This window comes from Triticum urartu, chromosome 3 (assembly GCF_003073215.2).
Source record: "Triticum urartu cultivar G1812 chromosome 3, Tu2.1, whole genome shotgun sequence".
Taxonomy (NCBI): Eukaryota; Viridiplantae; Streptophyta; class Magnoliopsida; order Poales; family Poaceae; genus Triticum; species Triticum urartu.
This window is the reverse complement of record NC_053024.1, coordinates 124,748,632-124,755,180: the sequence shown is the minus strand read 5'-3', so window position 1 is coordinate 124,755,180 and position 6,549 is coordinate 124,748,632.

Below are 6,549 nucleotides of genomic sequence, written 5' to 3'. Positions count from 1 at the left end.
AGGTTCCTCATGCCAGCATGCCCTAGCCTTCGATGCCAGAGCCAGCATTCAGAAGCTTTTGCTAGAAGACATACTGCAAGTTGTGGTCCTACTGAGAAATCTACAACATACAAATCATCTTTTTGATACCCTTCAAACACTAGAGACTTGTCAGATTCCATTAGTACAAGGCAACGATATTTTCCAAACATCACAATCATGTTTAAATCACAAAGCATTGAGACAGACATTAAGTTGAAACCAAGGGATTCAACAAGCATGACTTTATCCATGTGTTGATCCTTTGAGATTGCAACTCTACCTAGACCCAATACCTTGCTTTTACCAGTGTCAGCAAATATGATGTGACTTTTATCTGATGGACGTAAAGTTGAGTCCATGAGAAGGCTTCGCTTGCCAGTCATGTGATTTGTACACCCACTATCAATAATCCATTCTGAAGCAGCTGGTGTCGTACCCTACAGTGCAGTTAGGGGGATAGGCTTCACGAAGAGAATTGTGAAGCAAAAACATTTGACGAACCAGTGGATTATTAAAGCTTAGATCAAGATTAGGACTGATAGGGCAGGCTGCAAGCAATTCAGAAACAAAGTACATAGTAAGACCATTTGGGCATTTGATCTTGCGCCCTACAAGATGTTTAAGGTCCCCGGCAATAGTGTTAGATGATTTTGGTTTTTGGCTGAAGACCTTTCCTGCAAAAGAGAGTTAAGCTTTCTTAGCCACCCACATCTTCAGGGGTGGCTTCGAAGCAATAAGTCTAAGTGCAGCATCAGAGAACTTTGGCCTTGGAGCCCTAGAAAAAAGTCTTGCAGGTGGACAATAGTATTCATAAGAGTAAGCAGAATAGTTCTTGGTCTTATGAACATGGCGGTTTGATGAACCACGCTCATATTCATAGGCCTGAGTATGGCTTCCCTGCAAAACATTTGCATTAGTGTGACTCAGGTGAGTCCTCTGTCTGTATGAGGCCTTTGGACCGTATGAGGCCTGTGGTCTGGGGTTTGTCTTCTTCACCTGTGGTGTCATGATGACATTCACAGGAAGATTCTCCAAACACCTTTTTGGTACCCAGATCTTCTTCATAGGCGGTCCATTCCTGCAGTTAGTACCAATATACCTGGCAAACACTTCACCATTATGATTCTTAAACAGTTTGTAGTTTGCATCAAAGGATTCATCAATAACAATGGGGTTAGCACAAGTGAAGCCAAATAGAGTGGATGGATCTGCTGAAGGTTCCTTTGCAGCAACCCATGTGGTTTTGGGGTACTACTCAGGTTTCCAGTAAGAGCCATCAGCATTCAATTTCCTTAGGAACCCAACACCCTCTTTCCTAGGGTTTCGGTTCAGGATCTGCCTTTTGAGGACATCACATAGTGTCTGATGCCCTTTGAGACTTTTGTGCATCCCTGTTTCAAGCAGTGTCTTTAACCTAGCATTCTCATCAGCAATAGCAGTGGTGTCCTCAGCAGAGGGGTTAGTTTCCACATCAACAGTTGAAGATATTGCAATAGTAGCAGCAGTAGAACATTCAGCAACAGGAGTAGCATTATCACGCTCAATGCATTTAAGACATGGTGGTTCAAATCCTTCCTGAGCTGAATTGATCTGTTCGGCGCGAAGTGACTCGTTTTCTTTTTGAAGATATTCATGAGCCGCTCTCAATTTCTCGAGTTCTTCATGAGTTGTTGAGAGCGTTTCATGATGACTTTCAAGCTCCTCATACTTGATATGAAGATTTTTTTATGACTTCAATTAAGGACTGAGATCGAGTCATTTCAGCGTCCAACAGGTCATCGCTTTTGTCTAGCAGTTTTTGAATATGTTCCATAGCTTTCTGTTGTTTAGTGACAAGGGAAGCAAGTTTTGCATAGCTGGGTCCAAATTCATCACCAGATTCATCATCACTAGATTCAGATAGATAGCATTCAATTACCTTAGCATCATTTTCCATAAGGCATGATGCAGAAGATGATGATTCTGGTTCGAAAGTCATCGCTTTGAGTGACTCCTTAAAGTCCTCGAACCGAGGATCATGACGAGTTCGACGACCCTCATAGACCTCCGAGAGACGGTCCTAGATGAGCTTTGCATGATCGAGATGCATGACATTCCTAAACTGATTTTGAGATAGACAGGAGCAGATGACGTCCTTCGTCGTGAGGTTGAGAAGAGTGTACTTGCGAATGTCATCAGCTTCCGCCATTTTGCACAGATCGGTTAGGCCAATCTCAGTGACGGTCCACAGCTCGCTGTTCGTTGCCATGAGGCGCTTCTTCATCATGGCCTTCCACTTGGGATACTCGTGACCGTCAAAGATGGGGCATGACACAGTCTTCATACCTGTGGTCGACATAACTGAAACTCCAGGCGGTTAAACCAAAATCACACAGAATAAGGGAGTACCTCACTCTGATACCAATTGAAAGTGTGTTATATCGACTAGAGGGGGGTGAATAGGCGATTTTTATGGAAGTCTTCAAAACATGGAAGTTTCGAAGACAAATGATAGAATTGAACCTATTTCCATGCAGCGGAAGATAGACTACACTAGACAGACAATAGTCAAGCATTCAATGAAGTGAAACCACACTGACTAATAGTAGCTAGGCAGTAAGGATCAGGTACACAGTGAAGACAAATAGATAAAGCAAATAGGCACTGACTTTACAAGAGCCAACCGTAAATAAAGAGATGAGAAGGATAGAACCAGTGTGCGTGACGAAGACAAAGGTTTGGTAGACCAGTTCCAACTGTTGTGACAGTTGTACGTCTGCTTAGGGCGGATAGGTATTTAAACCTGAGGACACTCAGTCCCGGACACTTAGTCCTGAGCACACAGCTCAGAACACTTAGTCCTCTCCGTATTCCCCTTGAGCTAAGGTCACACAGACCTTGTCCAATCACTCTGGTAAGTCTTCAAGGTAAACTTCCAAACCTTCACAGACTTCGTTCACTGGCAATCCACAATGACTCTTGGATGCTCAGAACGCGACGCCTAACCGGCTGGAGGATTCACAGTCCTCAAGTGTAATAAGTCATCAGATCACACAGACAAGAAGACTTAAGTGATGCCTAACACTCTTTGGCTCTGGGTGGTTAGGGCTTTATCCTCTCAAGGAATTCTCTCTCAAAGGCTTCGAGGTGGGTTGCTCTCAAACGACAAAAGTCGTACTTTAACTCTGAGCAGCCAACCGTTTATGGTTGTAGGGGTGGGCTATTTATAGCCACTAGGCAACCCGACCTGATTTGTCCGAAATGAACCTGGGTCACTAAGGAACTGACACGTGTTCCAACGGTCAGATTTCAAACACACACGGCAACTTTACTTGGGCTACAAGCAAAGCTGACTTGTCCAACTCTGAACAAGATTCGCTCTCATAGTCTTCACTCAAAGACATAGGATTTTGGTTAAGCATCACTATAGTCATTCTGACTGGTTTTCTTGGACCCCACTTAACAGTACGGTAATTCCTATGACTCAACAAAGAAGAAAAAGAACTATGAAAGATCTAAGTCTTCGCGCTCCATAGTCTTCATGCGATGTCTTCTCTTGTCATAGTCTTCAAGGTGAATGTCTTCACTTACCACCTTTGACTTCAATGTCTTCATACATTTTTAGGGGTCATCTCTGGTAGGAAAAACGAATCAATGGGGGACTTCTAGCTGTGTTATCCTGCAATTCTCACAAACACATTAGTCCCTCAACTAGGTTTGTCGTCAATACTCCAAAACCAACTAGGGGTGGCACTAGATGCACTTACAGGCATCTTGTAGGGTCGTTTGGCTATAGGGGTGGTGTCGGGTTTCAAGTCGATGATGAATTCGACAGCCCTAGCAGGGGGAATCCCTGGAAGTTCTTCTGGGAAGACGTCTTGGAATTCATGAACGACGGGAATGTTTTCAATGCCCTCGAGTGGTGCAGCATTCAACGCATTCAAGGCATAACGTCGTGCCTCGGCGTTCTGAACTAGATGAGCTTGGTAAGCAATTATTTCATCAAAAGGGTGTAGCAGATGGACGACCTTAGTGGCGCAAACTATAGAAGCAGTATGCGCTTTCAACCAATCCATTCCCAGAATGAGGTCGATGCTACAGGACTTCAGTACGATGGGAGAGGCAAGGAATTCCAGTCCTTCAATTTCAACTGGGACGTCGTTGCAAATCATGGAGGTCCGACATTGGCCCGCGGGAGTGTGTACTAATAGTGAGTGTTCATGTCCTCGCTTTTAATGCCATGCATGAATGCAAAATCCTCTGACATGAATGAATGTGATGCACCTGTATCAAATAAAACAGATGCTGGTGCTGAATTTACGAGGAGTGTACCCATCACGGTAGCGGGCTGGTCTAGAACTTCATTGAGATCAACGTGGTTGGCATGAACACGACCATAAGACTTGGCATTGTTGTTGCGGGGTTGCTTGCTTCCACGGCCAATTGCTGGGAGGGCCAGTTGATTCTGGTTCTGGTTGCATTCCCTAGCACGGTGCCCTGGTTGACCACACCTGAAGCACAAACCATTATTGGGAGTGGGAACGAGAGCTTGGGGTGGTGGAGCTGGAAGCCTTGGCTGCCTAGTTGGAGGAGTAGGCAGACAAGGTGCAGCATAGGACTGCCATGGGGCAGGTGCAGTTGGCTGGTACATGCTGTTGGGAATCCATATCTTACACTTCTGCGAGGGCGGGCCCGAAGATGAGCCCATGTCACGGTTGCGCCTGTGAGAGCTCTGGTATTCCTGCAGACCAGTTTCAACATTGATGGCCTTGTTCACCAGGGTGGCGAAATCAGCAAAGTCATGAACTAGAAGTGCGAGCTTGATGTCAGCTTGAAGGCCATCACGGAACTTCTCATGTCTGCATGCATCAGTTGCAATGTCTTCTTCAGCATAGCGGGACAAGTCAAGAAACTCCTGCTGATAAGCTTCAACAGTTTTGTTGCCTTGGGTGAGGTTGCGGAACTCACGCTTCTTACGGTCCATGACTCCCTGAGGAATGAAGCGAGCACAAAAAGCAGCTTGGAAGTCTGGCCAGGTGATGATTGTTCCAACTGGCAAAGTACGCCTGTGGCTGTCCCACCATTGAGTAGCGGGTCCCTTCAAGAAGAAGGAAGCAAAGGTGACATAGCTGGCAGGGGCTACATCAGCAGACTCCATCTCGTAGGTGATGTCACGGAGCCAGCCATCAGCATCCAGAGGCTGAGTTGAGCTGCGATATACAGTTGGGTTCAGGCGCATGAAATCCTGCAGAGTTACTGGGGTTGGCTGCTGGGTCATATTGGGGCGAGGAAACTGAGCCATCATATTCTCCATGAACTGGCGATTCATCTCAAGATGTTGGATCATACCAGCCATGTACTCAGGCGGTGGTGGGGCGTTGCCACCACGACCACGACCACCTGATCTAACCATCCTGCTAATATATAACAGGAGTAGTTCGGCATTGAGAAATTGCAAGGGCAAGAATCATTCATGATGAAACATGCATAATGAAAGGAACACGATAGATACTACATAGTAGTTGGCACATCTTACAAAAGTGATCGTGCATAGAGTTCGGTACACAGACTAAGAACATCATAGGCGGCACGCAGGCTCGCGGCGAAGGCATCTAATACTAACAAGCAAGCCTACATCAGTCCCAGGAGGAACTGTGGAGGTAGGTGTAGCCTGACAGTTGGTAGTGACGCGAAGGGAAGACCTCCACGCGAGTAGCCTGGGGTCCGCGAATACTCTGGTGCGGAACCCGACGCGTAGGTGGCACGAGAGGACCAAGTGCGGGAGAGTAGCCTCCCACATCTGGCCAGCCAACGCCCTGGGGCATCATGGTCCTGGCAGGGTAGATCGCAGAACGCGACAGATCACCAGATCGGACAGAGAGGTGCAACAGCGTCAGAGCACGGTACAGGTGCTGGCTGGTGGTGTACAACTCGTGGTGAAGAGCTCGGTTAGCTCTATCCACCCCATCAGCATGCAGAACCAGGTTCTGATGGTAGAAGGGCTCTCGGGTGATAGTGGAGTAGGCAGCAGTGTAGTATCCCTCCGCACCAACATCGGATGCGATAGCAATGTGCCTGAAGGGGGAGGTGACCAACTCCTGATACTCTCCACGAAGATGTGTCAGAGCAGCATAAGCAGCATCGTGGACCGCCATATCGATAGTCACTCCAACACCATGAGCAGTGTGTAGCACAGTAGTGGAGTCATACTCTCGAGAGTAGAGGTGGACGATGGCACGGTACTACTCCTGGTTGAAGTCCTGGTACTCCTCATAGACGGTGTACTCAGGGTGCCAGCGATAACCCAGATAGGTCATCATCTCAACCAACACAGCAGGTGACCCTGAGGCACCAATGGTCGTCGTGTGGCACACGACCTGTCTCGTGGGTTCCATCTGAAAACAAAGATGTTTCAAAGGAGTCAACTGACAATGTGGATAATGTTCAAATACTACTCTAAAGAATAACTAGGTCTTATCCAACTTTGGGGTGAACATGGTCACGGGATCCTAATGTTAGAGTTAGTAACATCGTTTAACCCGAGTAGGA